Here is a 17917-nt window from a genome sequence, read left to right as displayed (position 1 = left end):
TAGCCCTACTTCATACTTGTATGCTTTACTTCCAGTATCGATGGTATGGTGTCTCAGGTGACTTTACCACCATTACAATCTTCACAATATTCCTGACGCATTGGGCCATTCGCCTCAGTTAGAAAAGACACATGGCCTCTGTTTGCGACACATAGCTGAAGTGGAGCTTGTCATAAGCCCAAATTCAGCAATGAGTCACTTTTCTACACGCTGAGCCCCTTTCCGCTGCGCCATCCCTCCTCACCAGTGAATCTGTTTTTTGACTCATGCTTGTTCCTTATGCCATGGTGTGCGGTATGGTGCATACTGTGCATCCATGGCATTAAAAATGACTTAAGGAGCGCAAGTATTTCTGATGCATCGCTGCGCTGTAGCAGAGATGCATCTGTTCTTGTAAATGTGGCACCAAAATAAAGTAAGAATAAACAAAATCGACACTGTAAAAACTTCTCACATCAAGATGAATTTTTCCTCTTCAGTAATCATTTACAAGCTGTGGCTTAATCAGCAAGGTTCCATCTGCAAATAATCAAGAATCTGAATCAGGCACTGTCCATGTGTGTCCTGAGAATAACAGGTGAGATCTTAATGATCCCCAGAACGGATTATGGATGCTCTATCCTCAATGGTCTCCCTTAAAAGGGAAATGTCTCCTAAAACTGATGCTCCATACAGTTGCTTTATTTTTATTAACAAATGCTAAACATTTTCTCTATATCACTCATGTGCTGTCTGCTATTAAATGATTGACCATGGCAGCATGCTGCCATTCAAAACATACAAGACTTAAAATTAAAAAATCCCAAAAGTAATCCTTGCCTCCCTCAAGAAAAATCCCTTTGGCTAGATCTTTTTACTAGACACACATCTTGGAATTGCAACCCTACTAAGGCATGTTTTACAAAGCGATAACAAATCTAATAATAAACACCTCAAATCCCCTATGTAATCATAACAGCTAACCTGTAGCAGTGTATCATCTACACTTCTTCATTTGTCACTAAAAGACTGTTTTAAATCACCTCTTCCTGCCGACTGTAAAATGGCAGCATGGCTCCTACTAATTGGCTGCAACAGTGGTCTCGATTTTCAGTATCACTGGATCCTAGAGAGACCCTTGTTCTTATGCCAAAAAAATATATAACTTACTGTAACTGAACTATTGTACCCTGGACCAAAATGTAAATTCCCCTTTGCATGTGGTTTTATGCTACTGACCCTGTGTTCCCTGCAAACCCGTCTGCTCTTTTCTTGCAAATACGTCAACCGATTTGATCTATTGCTCTGTTATTCTAATATTGTGCAAATCGTATCAATTCCATAGGTTATGTTTCTAATGTGTATTTGTTTATCATCAACACTCTACTGTTATGCTGCTAACTCACCCAACATTTTCTTTTATAATTCTTACTTAGTTCTCTGCATTCCCCTTATGCATAGTTCACAAATCAGAAGGCAAAGTAAAATAGTAACATGTAAGAGAGATGAAACAGGACGGGTCTATAGTAAGACACATTTTCAGATCCTGAAACATGCATACCTTTAGGACAACAATTTTCATGTCATGAACATTTTAAGTAAGTCTGTTCTAAGAACCTGGAGCTAAATTCAGATCTGTGATTTATGTTTATGAATAACTGTGAAGAATGTTTCACTTTGGCCTGCTCTAAATTTATTTGTATCTCCAGACAGTCCTGCTAGGATTTAACAAACAACTTGGTTTAGTGGACAAATGATCCAATCGTGCAGTACTGCCGCTCATATCCTAAAACTGATCACTTCTGAAGTAGTAAAAATGAGTTCCCAAAAGCAAATATGGAATTGTTGTTATCAGCAGTTCGACAAAAGATATTGCATCTGCAGCTTACCTTTCCCTACTCAAAATGTTGTTATTAACTGAGAGCCCTTGATTTATCAATATGAATAACAACCTTTTTGCCAACAAGGGCAATGAAAAAGCACATTCAATTTAATTCCTCTTAGTTAAGCTTTTCTTTTGGAAACAAAACTTCAACCTATTACAATTTATTTAACAAAAAGCATAATGAAAAATAGGACATGGTGTTTCCACAAATATTTAATTGCTCACTCAGTAAAAATGTTATGTCCACAAAAATGTATTTAAACACTTCACATTTATTGGGTATCCCAAAAGCTCACCACATAAAAACATAAAGCATTAGAGTGTAGCGCAAACACACATTGAAGGATTTGAAATTTTGATATTATGATACGTTGAACAATGAAATTGCCAACACGTGTTCTTGGTATATATTTTAAGAAATTCCAGACTGTGCCACAGCAGTAGAGCAGAATTAGCATATATTCTGCTTTATGGGCAAGTCAAATCAAGCCTATACACCAGTGATTCTTTTTTTAAAATTTTTTTTTATTTGAACAAGAAAGTAGTAAAACATCAATTATGGATTCAAAACACAAGACATCATCAAGATTATGCATAATCAATCAGAAATAGCTTTTATCTAATTATTATACTATACTATAACCACAAATAAAAGCAGAGTAACTAGCTATTGAGAGTGCAATTTCTAAACCAAAAGGATATAGACTAGCATGGCGTGAGTTAATTAGATACAAACAGAGGCTACTTTAAAGCAACAATTCATAAAAAAATATCATATCGAGATAGCATTGATACCAAAAAAGACCTTCATTTAATTAATAGAAGTTCTTAAATAATGTACAGGTACTGAAAGCTTAAGTAAAACAGCCAAGAAGTATCATGGCTCTTATATTTGAAAGATAAAGGGGCAGACAATAATCCAAAGTGCAAAAATGCTAATAAGAGCAGCTCTTAAACAAAATATCATAAAAAAGCTAAAATAGGTGCTTTTTAAAGTGCAGGATGAAACATAGCAGCAGTTATCAAATAAAGTGCATAATATTAAAACTGGATTTTAGTCACCTTGCCCTTCTACTATCACCAACATGATACTAATATAGTTAATCTGACCTGGCTTATTTGGTTGTGCGGAGGTTAGAGACTCTAAAGTACCTTATTTACTAAGATCTTTCTCCTTCCCTCTCAACCTGTACAGAATATTCATGCCAGATAGCTCTAAATCTTTTGGTTGCTCCTAGCCTTCTCGCATAGGCCTCCTCAAACCTAAAAGTTCTATTCATTTTATTAAGCCAATGGTCGATCTTGGGTTGTTTATCTGTTTTCCAATTTTGTAGGACTAATGATCTTGCCACAGCTATGGCAATGAATATAAAATACTGCTGATATTTAGTAAGTCCTTTCACCTCCCCCGAAGTACTAAATAAGACCAGCATAACCGATGGTTGAATATTCAAAGACAAAGATGATGAGATCTTATCAAAGATCTCACCCCAAAAAAATCGTAGCTTAGTGCATTCATAAAAAATATGTACCCATCCACCCTCATCCTGAATATTACATCTAAAACATTGGTTTGGGTTTGTTGGGAACATCTTATGCAGTTTCAGAGGTGTATAATAGGCGCGCCATCTAGATAAAAAATTCATCCTTTTATAATTAGCCCCTCTAAGTGCTTTTTTTGCTAACTCGTTAAATTATTGCCATTCCCTTATATTAAACTTACAGCCGGTCTCTACATAAAGTTTTTGAAGTTCTGTTATCAGAATCTCTTCTGAATGAGCTTTTTGATGCAGTAGCCGATACCAGCCTCCTATCCCCAACATTTTATTCGCCTTTTGCCTAACAATTTGCTCTGACATTTTATTCAATGCTCCATAATTAAGTTTAAAAAAATTAACTAACTGGTAAAAGCTCAAAGAGAGGGCTGTTGTTAAAGAATTAGCTTGTAACCGAACAGTTTCCCAAGTTATTAATGTCTCATGATTAAAGAAATTTCCAAGCCGATTAAAACCCAATTCTTGCCACTGTTGAAGAAGGCCTCTAGATAGTAAGAGACCACCTGCTGCACAGTCCTCTATAGAAGTAAAAGCATGAAATGCTGGGATATCTCGTAATTTGAGGAAGAGCTGCATACTTTCTACTAATGATGAGATCACTTTACATCTGGTCCTTTTTGGCAATTTTGCCAGTCGTAAAAAATTCGGCAACCTTATAGCACTCTCTTTCAACATCTGTACCAATATAAAATTATCAAATACTGAATTTTCCATAGCCAATTGAAAAAACAAATCTAATAATGATGCCTGATAATATGTAGAGAAATGTGGTAAAGCTAGACCTCCTGAGGCTGCATCCAGTTGTAATCTAGCCAATTTCACTCGAGGTTGTTTGTTATTCCAAACAAATTTCCGAATCATTTGATCTAATTCCTTAAAATAAGAACTCGGAATTTTCAGCAGAAGATTGCTGAAAAGAAACATAAGCAATGCAAGTATCGACATCTTAATCATCGAAATTCGTCCTATTAATGATAAATTAAGCAGAGTCCATTTGTCCAATACATTTTTCACTTTCATAAGCATTCTATTATAATTCAGAGGGAACAACTGACTAAAATCCTGTGTAACGTATATCCCCAAATATCTAATTGGATGCGGTTGTCTTATGACAATAGAAGCGGGAATATCCGCTAAAGTGGAGTTAAAAAGAAGGATTTCAGTTTTTGCTTGGTTTACTTTGTAACCCTCCACCTGCGTGAATTTCTGTATTTCATCCAATGCGTTTTGAACATTAGATCCCCCGGCCTTCAGATATAAAATAATGTCATCTGCATAGAGTTTGACTTTTGCCATCCCCTCCATTGGAGGCAAAATCAACAAACTCTTCCGCAGCCTGACAGCCAGAGGTTCAATAAACAGGGAAAACAAAAGGGGGGATAAAGGACAGCCTTGACGTGTGCCACGCTTAATTTGTACCCTGCCGGCCTCTTCTCCATTTATAACAACCTTGGCTTCCGCACAGCTATAGAGTTCCTTTAACATTCTTAAAAAAAATAACGGAAATCCAAATTTATCCAGAATAAAAAATAAAGCACTCCAATCTACCAAATCAAAAGCCTTTTCGGCATCCATCATCATGACCACCGCCTCCAACTTATTGGTGGAAAAGTAATCAATGGCTTGTGTTAAGAAATATGTATTAGCTGCCATCAATCGGCCCGGAATAAAACCATTTTGGTCCTCATGTACCACCTGTTGTACAGATGGGGCAATTCTTTTTGCCCAGATTTTCATAAATATTTTATAATCCGTATTTAATAGGCTTATTGGGCGATAAGAATTGGGATCGCTAGGATCTTTATCTTTTTTAAGAAAAATTACTAGGACAGATTCCTTAAAGCTTTTTGGGATAACCAAACCCTCCTTTATTTGGTCAAACAGTTTTGCCAGGAAAGGAAGGATTTCTTCCTGAAATGCCTTAAAAACCTCAACAGGGATTCCATCTGCACTGCTCGCCTTAGGATTGGGCATACTTTTTAATACTGCTAGGATTTCCGTAATCCCGATTACGCTATTCAATATCTCAGAACCATGTGAGGGTATCTGAGGTAAATCCAAAGATTCAAAATAACCCGACAAATCTGCAACATCTACCCCCTGCGTTTCCGCATAAATTTGATTAAAATGTGATAGAAACACCTCTGAAATAGCTTGTTTATCGTCAGTTAGTATCCCAGTTGAGGGATTCTTTACCTGGGGAATTATTTGGGTTGCTTTCTGTCTTTTTGTGGACCAAGCTAAGAATCTCCTAATCTGTTGACTTTCTTCATAAAGTTTCTGTTGATAAGCCCTACTCCCGGATATCTCTTCCAATAAAAAGAAATCCTTCAGCTGTTCCTTTACTTTGGCTAATTCATGCTGATGAACTCTAAAAGTAGACTCCGTAGTATTTAAATCGAGATTTTGTCTTGCTTTTTCTACTTCTTTCTGCAATGCTTGAATCTTTTCTTTTCTTTGTTTATTTATTCTGGCCTTATATGATATTGTGAGACCTCTAAAGGTCCCCTTAAATGCTTCCCATATCATGAACATAGATGCAGAATTTTCATTAAACTGAAAAAACTCCTTTATAAATACTTTAGTTTCTGTTATCCAGGTAGAGTCTTGCAATAAAGCTTTATCAAACTGCCACCTGGGCCTGTTTCTCGGAGTAATTCTTAGGCTTAATATAAATGAAACTAAAGAGGGGTCTGAGAAAGAGTTAGAAAGTATTTCTGTAAGCCCATTAGCAACCAATCGATCTACTAAAAAGAAATCCAAACGAAATGCTGATCTAAATCTAGCTTAATAGCAGGTATACTGCTGAAGTCAGGGATGCCCCAGCCTCCAGGGGTCTGATAAAGAAAAATCTTCTATTAGCCTATTTATTAGCTTTGTGGTTTTAGGCTTTAACGGACGTTTCGCCTTATTGGATGTGTCCAGTCCCAAATTCTGAATAAAATTAAAATCCCCGCCGATAATTAATATACCTTCCATTTGTGCTATCAACAGATACATTTGCTCTAAGGCCACCGTATCGTCATCTATTGGGCCATAGTAATTAATCAAATTCAGGACTATTTCATCCAATTTTACTTTTACCCAGATCCATCTTCCTTTACCATCCCGTCGCACCTCTTTAACCTGCCATTTCTGTGAATTAGAGAGCAAAATCCCTACTCCTCTTACCGCTAAATTAGCAGATGAAAAAAAAGCTTGTGTATATTTCTTAGGGAGGGATATTTTCGGAGTGTCAGACCTGAAATGGGTTTCCTGCAGAAATACAATTTCCGATGAAAGAGAATTAATCCAACAGGCTGAACTTTTACGTGGATTCCACAATCCATTAACATTACATGTAACAATTTTTATATTCTGCAATTTTAATTCCATTTTTGATTCCCTCCTAGATATCTTCGTAACCCACTAATGATTTTTTCCAGCACAGAATCCAACCTGCCAATTATTACATCCTTTATACGGATATCTCCTAAATAATTCTGATACAACGACAGCCTAGTCCTAATGACTATACTGCTTTCTTGTTCATTTTTACCCTTAACAAACCCTTGTGACACCCCTCCCTGAACTCCCAACCTATGACTCGCAGCAAAGGGGGAATTGCCCACCTTATCCCCTGCCTGCTCCCAGGTGCTAGCATCCAAACTGGTTGCCATATTGTTGCACCCTGCGTGATCCCAGGCCCAACACCACTCATACTGGAAATGTACCTTAAGAAAAAGAAAAAAAAATAAAGAGGGAGGGAAAAAGAGAAAAATATCTATATATATTTAAAGGAGGAACTTATCTAACAGTCTCCGATAATCACAAATTTGCTCACTATGGGCCTCATGTAGGTAGCGAAATACCGGTCGGTAACGGCCGAATTTCGGTAAATATGCCGTTACCGACCGGTATACAGACAAGTGAGATGTAGGAGTCCAAAAACCACTTTTCGGTAAATATGAGGCGGTAAATACCGATTCATAGTTACCGAATACATAATTAACGAATCGGTAAACATGAAGTGGTAAATATGAAGTGGAAATAATTAAAATGACATGTAGGAGCACTCGGTAAATAAGAAATCCCGGAAAATCGGTAAATAAGAGTCGGTAATTAACACGGATTGAAAGCAGGTGGTAACCAACAGCAGTGCAGCTCAGCAATCCCAAAATGCAACAGCGTGGACAGCCTGGCAGCCATGCACGTCATTGCAATGCGCCTACGTCTACAGGCAGCAGGACTGAGGGTTTGGCGACGGAAGGAACGCATCCACAGACAGCGCATCACACTATTCCAGCTGACTGATGCAGAGATACATGAGAGGTACAGGCTACACCCCGAAACCATCATGGACTGAAGCAGGGACCTACACCCACTCCTGGACCAGCCAATAAGAAGGGCGCACGCCATACCCCCACATGTGCAGGTGCTCTGCAGCCCACATCTGCTGGCATCCGGCATTTCGCAGGTGGTGACAGCTGCGGTGGGTGGTGTATCCCAGAGTTGCCTGTCCCGTTCCTTCAGGAATTCATTCCCCCATTACATTGGCTGCATTGATGGGACACACATCCCACTCTGTCCACCAGCTGACACAGAGCACATCTACAGGATCAGGAAGTCCACCCACTCCATCAATGTGCATACCGAATGGAATGTTATTGTGAAAGGTCCCGTGGGTGGCAGAACCAAAAGGTGCGCGTATGCTGTTTACAACGAGGTCTGCAAGTTGTCGCACAGTGAGGCGGCCTCCAGACTGAGAGCCATTGACCAAGCGAACATGGAGAAGGCCTAAGCCGTTATAGATATTAGCACTAGCACTCTCACTCCTAGGATTCATGCATGAGACAATGGGCACATGCAAGTACACGGCGCATGCAATGTACAAGCCCCGATTTCGGCGTGCGTCCTACGAGGTATCCCAGTGCCTGTGATTACACCTTCTTTCACTGTGCTTGCAAACGGTATTCATTTAAATATGATAAATGATGTTTGCTGCGGGATGTGAGTGGTAATCCCGTACATAACTGTCTCGCATGAAGTTGTCTGCTGCAATACTGTTCTTATTCCACCCCCGCATGGGCGGCGGGATGTTTCCATCTGACCTTCGATTCCAACCTTGAAAGCAGAGTCCAACTAGTTGAGCAGAATAGAGCGCCATTGTCCCACAAACAGGTGCCTTTGACTTCCCTCGTGAAATATTTGTCCTTCACGTTGCTACTACGCGCACTGAGGAACAGGCGCTTCTGAATACTGACCTCCCCCTGCATTTCGGCTCTTTGATCCAATGTATTATCAATGCCTCGTCCACGACCGGCCTGGCTCAATTTGTGTGAACATGTGGGGCTCGGGTCTCGTGACCTCCTTCCACACTATTATTTGTGTAATTTCGGCATTTTACATTCACTGTTCCCGAGCATCTTTGGAGGTGTTCCGCTGCATCTGGCGCTGGTGGAAGGTGTGCTGCTTTTACTTTTCATACTACGGAATGGCTGCTCCTTCTGTGCCACACGAGCGCCTGTCCCGTCTGCATCTTCTTCGTGATAGGATGCTTGACTTCTATGGTACTTTGCCATTGGCGACTTTGAGCCTGGCTTATGGATTATCCTTCAGGTATTCCTACTTCACCTGCGTACAACCTGTATTGCACTGCCTGGATTGTCCCTTTGAATGGCCTCTGGATTTGTGCTTGACCAACATGCTGTCTCCGGTGCCGGATTTCGATCGACTGATGCGGCCCTTAGTGTCTCACGAGTTGTCCTGTTATGGTGTCCGGATCATGGAGTGTGGAGCGGCGCTTGGTATCCTGGGTAATTGGGACATCTCAGCGGCAGCCTACGACTTCTTGTCCATGAGCTATTTGGAGGAACATTCCGGGTGCCCTCAGATTGTGCTAGAGGCTCCGTTGGTTGGAGCACACGTATGTTCCTTTTCTTTACTCAATTGGATGGCTGAGACTTTTAGTGGCCCTGAAAACGATTGGCTGTTGGAAGCCGTGGCCACATATGCTGCCTATACATTCATGGATTGACTGGATAGTCGTCCATTGCGCCTGTGCTACTGGACAGCACCCTGGCGCGACATTCATTTCTTTTATTTCTCGTTTTTCTCTTCCTGATGGTCTGCTTGAGTTGTTTACTATATATGCATTGTGTTTTTTACAATTGTATGCTGCAATTAATTGGACTGTAGGACTTTGGCGCTGCATTGGTTATGCCCTGTCCTGCTCTGACCAAACTGAACTCTGCTTTCTCTCTTTTCTTGCCTATTACATATTGCTTCGCTCAAGGGGGCGTGTAGTGAGTTCTCCCTGCATACGAACATGCATTGTTCAGTTGGCATGACCGCGTTGAATGTTATGTAGCCATATTTGTGTCTTTGCACACGACACTGCGTTTACATGTTCTTTCTTGAATAAACTGATGACTCGAAAATTCCTTCAGACGAGTGCATTATGTTGTTCCCATCCCAAGCACTGCGCAGCGACCTTGGTCTGTACATGCTGTGACACACAGTCTGGAATTTTACACAATGCATGTTTTCCACTCTGGGTTGTTCGACCCACGATTTAGCCATGGCACACGCGCAGCTGCACATACCTGAAAGTTGGTGCTTTTAATATCACAGACATCATGTTTATTATTCAGACCGAAGGCGAGCCTTCCTGCGAGGAGACTCCTGATGCTCCTGTGATGTGATTTCACTGAGCTGATCTTTGAGGGATGGGGTCCCCTATTCAAGCCTGAGAGACCTTCTATGATGGCATGATTGTGATATTGGCTACTTGGTTAAGGGTAGGTGGTAGTATCCTCGGTATTTTCCGATTCGCTAAATACCACCTCGGTATTTACCGAATCGGTGGATTCCACCTCGGTATTTACCGATTCGGTGGATTCCACCTCGGTATTTACCGATTCGGTGTATTCCGATTCGTAATTACCGAATGTTACCGAATCGGTAACTGTTACCGAATTTTTACCTACATATAACTTACCGATTCTAATTTACCGATTCGGTACGGCTCGGTATTTACGAACCGGTAAAATTTATTTACCTACATGAGGCCCTATTTGTTCACAGTAATTTTTTGTAGAAGTTCCTGAGCTTCATCTAAATTTGCGAACATATGAAATTTGCCTTGAACAAGTACACGTAATTTAGACTGTTGAGCTATAGATGCCTGAGCTCCTTGTGCTTTAAACAAATAAAGAAGTTTCACAAATTCCTTTCGGCGGCGAGCTGCAGTGGCGGACATATCGGAAAAAATACGGCAGCTAGGAACTTCTGAAGTTGAAATCTGTCGCATCTGTATAGCCTGGGACAGTACTAGGCCTGGGCTAAAATTTTGTTCCGTTCGCGGAAATTGCGATAATTTGACATTTTCGCGTTCCGCGGAAAGCGCGAAAATGTCAAAATTTCCGCATTCCGCAGCTTAGCGATAATTTGGTTCTTGCTTGCGCTGTAAAATAATACATTCTCGCGCGCGCGCGATCGCCTTACCTGAATCCCTGCGTTCGCCGACATGTTTTCTTGATCCGGTCGCGTTCTCCATGAGATGTTGTATTGTTTTAGCCATTTGCGCTGTCTTGCGACAGTTCGCGCCCGCAGTGACGTCATGCGTCGCGCGATCACGTCTTTCTTCTCGCGATCATGCACCGCGAGACAACTGAAAACAAGATGGCCGTGCCCGCGAGCAACCGCATGGGTAAGTTGGCGAGCCGCAACCATGCAGAAAATCTCGCAAACATGCGGGAAAAAAACTTCCGCATCTTCGCAATATTTCCGCGTGTTTGCGATAATTTTTAACATTTTTGCGATAATTTGCGAAAGTGGATTTTGCAAATTCCACCCACCCCTAGACAGTACCCGCTCCTTAATTCTAAAATCCGCGAAATTGACAAGAATAGTTCTGGGTAATGTCGAGTTCGGGAATGGCTGAGCTGGAACTCTGTGTGCTCTTGTAATAGTTAAGTCACCAGAGAAGCCTGAAAGAACGCTGTTTTTAATGAATGACTCCACCCACTGAAGCATTTCTGTCCCCTCGCGGCATTCTGGCACCCCCACTAGGCGCAGATAGGAGCGCCGGGAGTGATTCTCCAATTCTTCGATTTTGGTCTCTAGACTAACTTTTTGTTTTTTTGCCACGTCCGCTTGTTGCTGTATCATCATCATCTGATCCTCGAGCTGGGATATTCTAGACTCAGCCTCCTGCAACCTGCCCGGGATAGTAGCTACAGCTTCTTCAATTTTTGTCAGCCGATGGTGCAGGGCTGCAATCTCATTTGCTTGGTTCGTTTTCATATCGTGAATCTCATCTAAGATGAGATTTAGCATAGATTTTATGTCACATTGGAAACTATCCCCCTTGTCCAAATGCAGGGTCTCAGAAGGTCCCATACCAGCTGCCTCTGCCTCTGTAGGATCTTGATCTTCTACAGTGATTAAATTTTCCAGCAATAGAGTCGAAGAAGGACACTGACCACTCCTTGGATTCTTTTTTTTTTACTGATTTCGCTGGTTAGGTGGTGAGACGGATAATGGGCTAATCACTATTTGAGTACCCAATGTGCCTTCATTTTGTAATCCTGCCGCTGGCTGGGGCTGTGGTGCTTGCTGATGTATTTGCTCTGTTACTGGATCTTGAAATATTTCCTCATGAAGAGTCAGTGCGGCGCGAGAGGTGTGAGAGGTATTTTAGTTTTTGAAAAAAGGGGATACTCTTTCGTTGTCATTCAATTGATATTGGTCATTTCATCCCTTGCAGAATCTTGCTTTTGACCTAACTCTACCTCGGCCACCTGATCGTCTACCTGGTTAGTAGCCCCTGTAAAGGAGGGAGGGCTTCCCTGCACCAGGTGTACTCCAACAACTGTGGCATTTTCTTTTATTTTGCATGTGCTCGTTGTTTCATCCGATACCAAAGGGATATCCTTATTGATACCACTCTCGGGCTCGCCCATCTCATCCTCAGAGCTCGATCTTCTGCCTGAGCCCTGACGTGTTCTCAGTAGACGTTCCTTTAATGTTGTGAGAGTTGTTTTACTTTGGGTGGACCGGGTCTTTGCTTTTTGTCCACCGTTTATTTCTGCATGATTTGACCCAATGGGGAGCTTCCAATGTTTCCCCATATTAAGGCCCCTTCCTTGGAAAAAACAGGGATAAAACAGGCTTGGCAGCTTCACTGTTTGTTAATTTAACACAATTTCGGCGCTTCTTGTTCAGTTCACTCTTTAGTCACAGTCTGATCAATCGAGAGATTTGCCAAATAGTGGCCATTTCCGGATGTAACACACTAATCCCCGGTTATATTGTAATACAGTGCACTGAACCTGCTATTTTTGTTTCACTGCCAAAAAAAATAAAAAAAATAAAAAATCGAAATGCAGAGTCACCCCTCTCCTTATTCAAATGTCACTCTCCGTTCTTATCCCAGAGCCTTTCTTACATCTCTCAGTACCCTCTCAGCGCCCCCGAGTACCTTTATCCCTTGGGAAGCCTCACAGCCTCACAGCCTCCTCACCGCCTCGCGTTTCACTCCTCCGGTTCCAGCCATGTATTCTCACAGAATTCACAGTGAAAATGCCGAGAAAAATGCTCCTGCAGGATCGCGCGTTAAATGCTATAATCTCTCCATCTCCGGGCTCAGAAAAGAATCACGGAGCTAAACGAAACCCTGCACACTGCCGCCATTCCTCGCAGCGCGCCGATGCCGGCACTGAGTTGCTCCTGAGGGCGGGGCCTGGGCCTGGGTCTGGGTCACTACGGCTACGGAGGTGTGGGAGTCTCCATACACCAGTGATTCTTAACGTATGGTTCACAGATCTCTGTTGGTCTGCAAAGCCTACTCAGGGGATCTGCTAGTGTTCGCAAAATTAAATGATATTGTAAGCTGAATCAAGTATATATACCTAAACCAGGAAAATTTCAAATGTAGTATTTTAAAATGGTCTGAATCTTAACAGAATCTAGTAGTGATAATTTGTGGCCTCAATTAAGCACTGGTTTGCTGAGGCAAAAAAAAGAATGTGTTAGGAGAAAAAAACCAAAAAGGATATCCTAGAGTTTAGCATGTTGCTCAATGTTTTAGAAATAAAACCACATTTCTGAAAAGCTCCAACCTTCCAATTAAAATTAAAATTTAGATTTTTGTATCTTTGTTTGTGAATTAAATAAAATATTTAATAATTTGTGTACTCTTTTCAATCTGTACTCTTTTCTCTATTTTTTGTATTGTTTTCAGGTTCAAATCCTAGTAACTGTTTAGGCTGAGGTTTCTGGTTGCCAGTAGTGTTTCAGTGGGGGTCCCCAGAAGTCAAAAGTTTATGAACTGTTGCTATATGCCCTTCAGAACTAAGGTGGGTGAAACTGAGTATTTTTCCTGTGAAATTTTGAGCAATTCTGTAGAAAGTTCATAAAATTACGCTTTTGGAGTAAAATGTGGTTTGCAGGTATCTCGTATGACAGTTTTCCCATGAGCGTGCACTTTAGGTAAAATAAGTGTTGTGAGACACTGGCAGGGGACTTGTTTGAGTAAATTAAAAAGTCTCTTAGCAAAATATTTTCTGTTTGAATGAGTTCCTTGCATGCAAATAATTGCACTAGATTGCATGAAGCAAAAATTTCAATTAATTTTGTGAATATCATGTAACATGAAGTTCTGGAATTATGTGCATTTTGCAATCGTAATTAGAACAGATTGAATTGAAAGACCACCTAACTCCTTTGAAACCAATATTGTAACATTTCAAAAATAGAATTGGGGCTGGTTTATAAAAATACTAAGAGAAATATGAGACTAAACTGATAATCTGCAACCAGAAGATAAATTATTTTTGTACAATGAATCAATCAGTACTTCTAAAGAAACGTTTGCCCATGATTAATGATGGCAAACTAAACCCAAAGATAAAGATAATTGATCACATGATATGACACTTAAAATAGGAAACAAAATATGAGAATCGCTTAAAGTCAATTGATGACTTTAAGAAAGGAATATAAACAGGTAATCCTTTATAATAGAAAGAGTTGTTCATCTCTGAGAAAAAGTCTCCTGACACCAAATAACCAACAAATTATTTAGCACTCTAACAAATCTGGGATAACCTAGCACTCTATCCATAAAATTACATTAGATGAATGGTGTGGCTCACCTGTCGAGTTTTTAAAAAGACAGTTCTCAAATGTTGCTTCTCTATTTCCTGTCTTCAAAAAGACTTCACTGAACTGTTGAAAGAATTTGCTTTTGCAGCCTCAGAGATATGTAACTCAGAATGCAGTGATGGCTTTGCTTTCACAGTACCATCAACTAAAAGAATATTGCACATAATAGTAAAAAATGAATGCCACCACCTAAACTAAATACACCCTTACAGATTTTAAGAGTTGGTCATGTAGAGCAGTATATCAATTAAAATGAAACAAGGCTGGGTTACGAGCTCTAAAAAAAGTATTTCGACCCTAAGTAACCAAGGGGCATATCACCAACAACCGGCGATAATTATCGCTAAGCGTACTTAATGCTAGGATAATTATCGCCGGCTAACGTGGATTTTCATCGCTGAGATAGCGTGCTATTAGCAACGCTTATCTCAAAAGCGATAAAAATCCTAGTGCTAACTGCCAAACGTGAGATTATCTCTGGAAACCCAGCGATAATCTCACGAAGGTTGGCGTTAGCTTGATGATATGGCCTCACATACTTAGCCATGATATCCTCCTTCCATAGGATATCATGGCTAAGTCAGTCCTGAAGCAGGCATAAGGAAAGTAGCGATAACAGGGGTTATCGCTACTTTTCTTGTCGCTATGCTTCATAGCGTGGGGCTTGATGATAGGAGAAATGTCGCTTAGCGACATTTCTCCAGTCATGACAGGTCAGGAACGCCCACTTTGCATCTCATTAGAGATGCAAAGCTGGGTGTTAAGAATCTGGGCGCTAATGCAAGGTTTCACGCGATAGCGAGACCTTGCTAATTAGGCGATAAAATTATCGCCTCTTTTCGCCCGAAAACGGACGCAAAAGTGGCACTAATTTTATATCGCCTCGTTGCTGATATGCCCCCAAGTAAATTTGAGGCCCATTTCCAGTCCTGTTAAAAGTCCTAGAGAAGGCAGCAACAATTTCACAACAGGAAAATCTGGGATCTCACCAAATCCTAGAAAACCTTTAGTAAGGCTGTTACTCAAACTGGTGCCTGAAATCATCCTCTTTGATGTTGAACCTCTCCCCTGGACATTCTGGATAATAGTAGTCATACTCTCAGCGTGCTGTTTGACTTGTTGCTCGACACCTTTTAATCATTACTTCCTTCTACCGAGGTTGTCATGGGTGGTCAGGGTGTCAGAGTCTGTAAACAAATAGTTCACCTCCTTCTTAAGTGACTGAACAACTAAGGTGGTATTAGAGCAGGATGAAACCCCAATGGTAAGATCCCTTTTAGAGTATCACAGGGTTTTTGTTTCTCACCTTTACTTTGTTATGTCTTTTTACAACTGCTCCATGAACTATTAGTGGAGAGGGGTTGTTTCACAACTCAGTTGATGACTCTCAGGTAGTTTTTCACCTCATGAGGCTCCAAAGGAGTGACCAAAAATATTGATTGAGACTTGCTGCTTTTAAAACAATGGATCAAATATAGTTGCTGTGCCTCACTAAGGAAAACGATTGAACTGCTACACATGTCTCTGATGTATTGCTAAAGTAATTTAGACTATATGGTTGAAATCAGTAAAACCAATGAGAATATTAAGAACCAGAAGTCTATTTTGTTTCTGCTATGATGGTGCATGATCAAGCAAATGGACGCTGAGCCAGAGGCAGTGTGTGGTGTGGCAGGATGAGCTTTGCATGCTCCAATATGCCTTAGCAGGGTATCAGATGGGTGCCAGGGATGAGGGCCAACCTTGTCTTGGAACAAAGCTTAAATTGATTTTTGGGTCCAGATTTAAAATCAGGTCCAGTGTTCACACATCTGGGAAATAAGTGTATGGGGGAAATCATGTTAGTTATACTTGGGCAGAGCAGTATCATACTGGGTGACACCGCTCCATGCAACTCATAATTTACTGATAAAACAGTGTTTCCAAAACCCTGGGTCGATGTTTGGTGGGCCATGAAAATCTAAGCAGTAAATAAAGATGCCTTTAAATTCTGTGTTTATGTTGTCACATTTGCTGTGTTTCAAAACCAGAGGTCAAATGTCAGACTATGTCTTCTGACAAATTGCTGCATAATTTTTTAACATGGGGATTAGTGTTTACAAACTCCTCTTTCTTTTTTGTAGTTGAAATATTTGTATTTTGTTTCAAAAATAAAATAACATGTTAAACAAGGCATGAATACACAGTGCACAGTAATTATCCTTCCACACTTGTCTCTTAAGGCGATCCTTCAAATATAATGTCCATTGTAGGTGGAACTGTCGATGAGGTTGAACAAGCCGGGCAGACAAGAAGAAAAGTCCGTATGCACATTACTCATAAGTATCAACAGCAGGTACATACATTACATCATTCAAGGTTCCTCCCCCGGTGGTCCTGATAACAATCCCCCTCCCTCTGCTTCCCCTTCCACCGCTAGATCGCAATATATTATCCATGGTGGCCATATCTTCCGAAATGTCCGAGGGCAGCTCCAAGCTCTATACGTCACTTGTTCCGCCACCATTTACAAATAAAGACTCGTCCTCCATTCATTGAGTGTAGGTGTTTGTTGAGCCCCCCAATATTTCGCTATATTCCGTTTGGCTGCCACCAACCCCAAGTTGGCTAATGTAAGTTTACGTCCTGGGATATCCACCTCTGTCGGGATTCCTAGGAGAAGAAACCTTGGCTCTAATTCTATTTGGACTTCAAGTATGTTATTAAGTTCTGTCACAATCTTTCCCCAGTATGCCTGAATCTCTGTGCATTCCCAAAGGGTATGTATGAATGTTCAGCATGCTACATGGCATCTAAGTCATTCTGGACTTTCCTCCCTCACTATTTTATGCAATCATGCTCTATCAAAGTAGGTTCAGTGGAGGATTTTATATTGGATGAGACGTAACCAAAGTTTAATTGCCACTTCCTGTGGATGCTTGAGAGCGGCCTCCCAGTCTATCTCTTCCAATACTCTGGTGGTTCTCTCCCATTTAGTACAGAGTGGACCTAGTCTGTCAGGCATATTGTTAAGTAACGTCTTATAGGTAAACAAAATGGCTTTTGTCGGGATCTCTTCCTTCAAGAGTCGACCCTCTAATGGAGCGTATTCTGGCAATGTCTCCCCATTCAACCCTTCCGCAATCCATGCATGTTTCAAACGGAGGTAGTTATATACCTGAGTGTCATGTAGCTGGTACCTGTCCTGGAGTGTGCTAAAAGAGGCCAACTCACCCCCTTCCAGGATATCCCCTATTTTGGAAATGCCTATCAGGTCCCATTTCTTAAAGCCTCTCAGCTTCCCAATCTCGGTCAATCTATTCCCTTACCACAGCGGGGTCTCCCTGGTACACCTTCAGTCCCATTGCAT

Source organism: Triturus cristatus, chromosome 11, assembly GCF_964204655.1.
Source record: "Triturus cristatus chromosome 11, aTriCri1.1, whole genome shotgun sequence".
Classification (NCBI taxonomy): Eukaryota; Metazoa; Chordata; class Amphibia; order Caudata; family Salamandridae; genus Triturus; species Triturus cristatus.
This window is presented reverse-complemented; position numbering follows the sequence as displayed.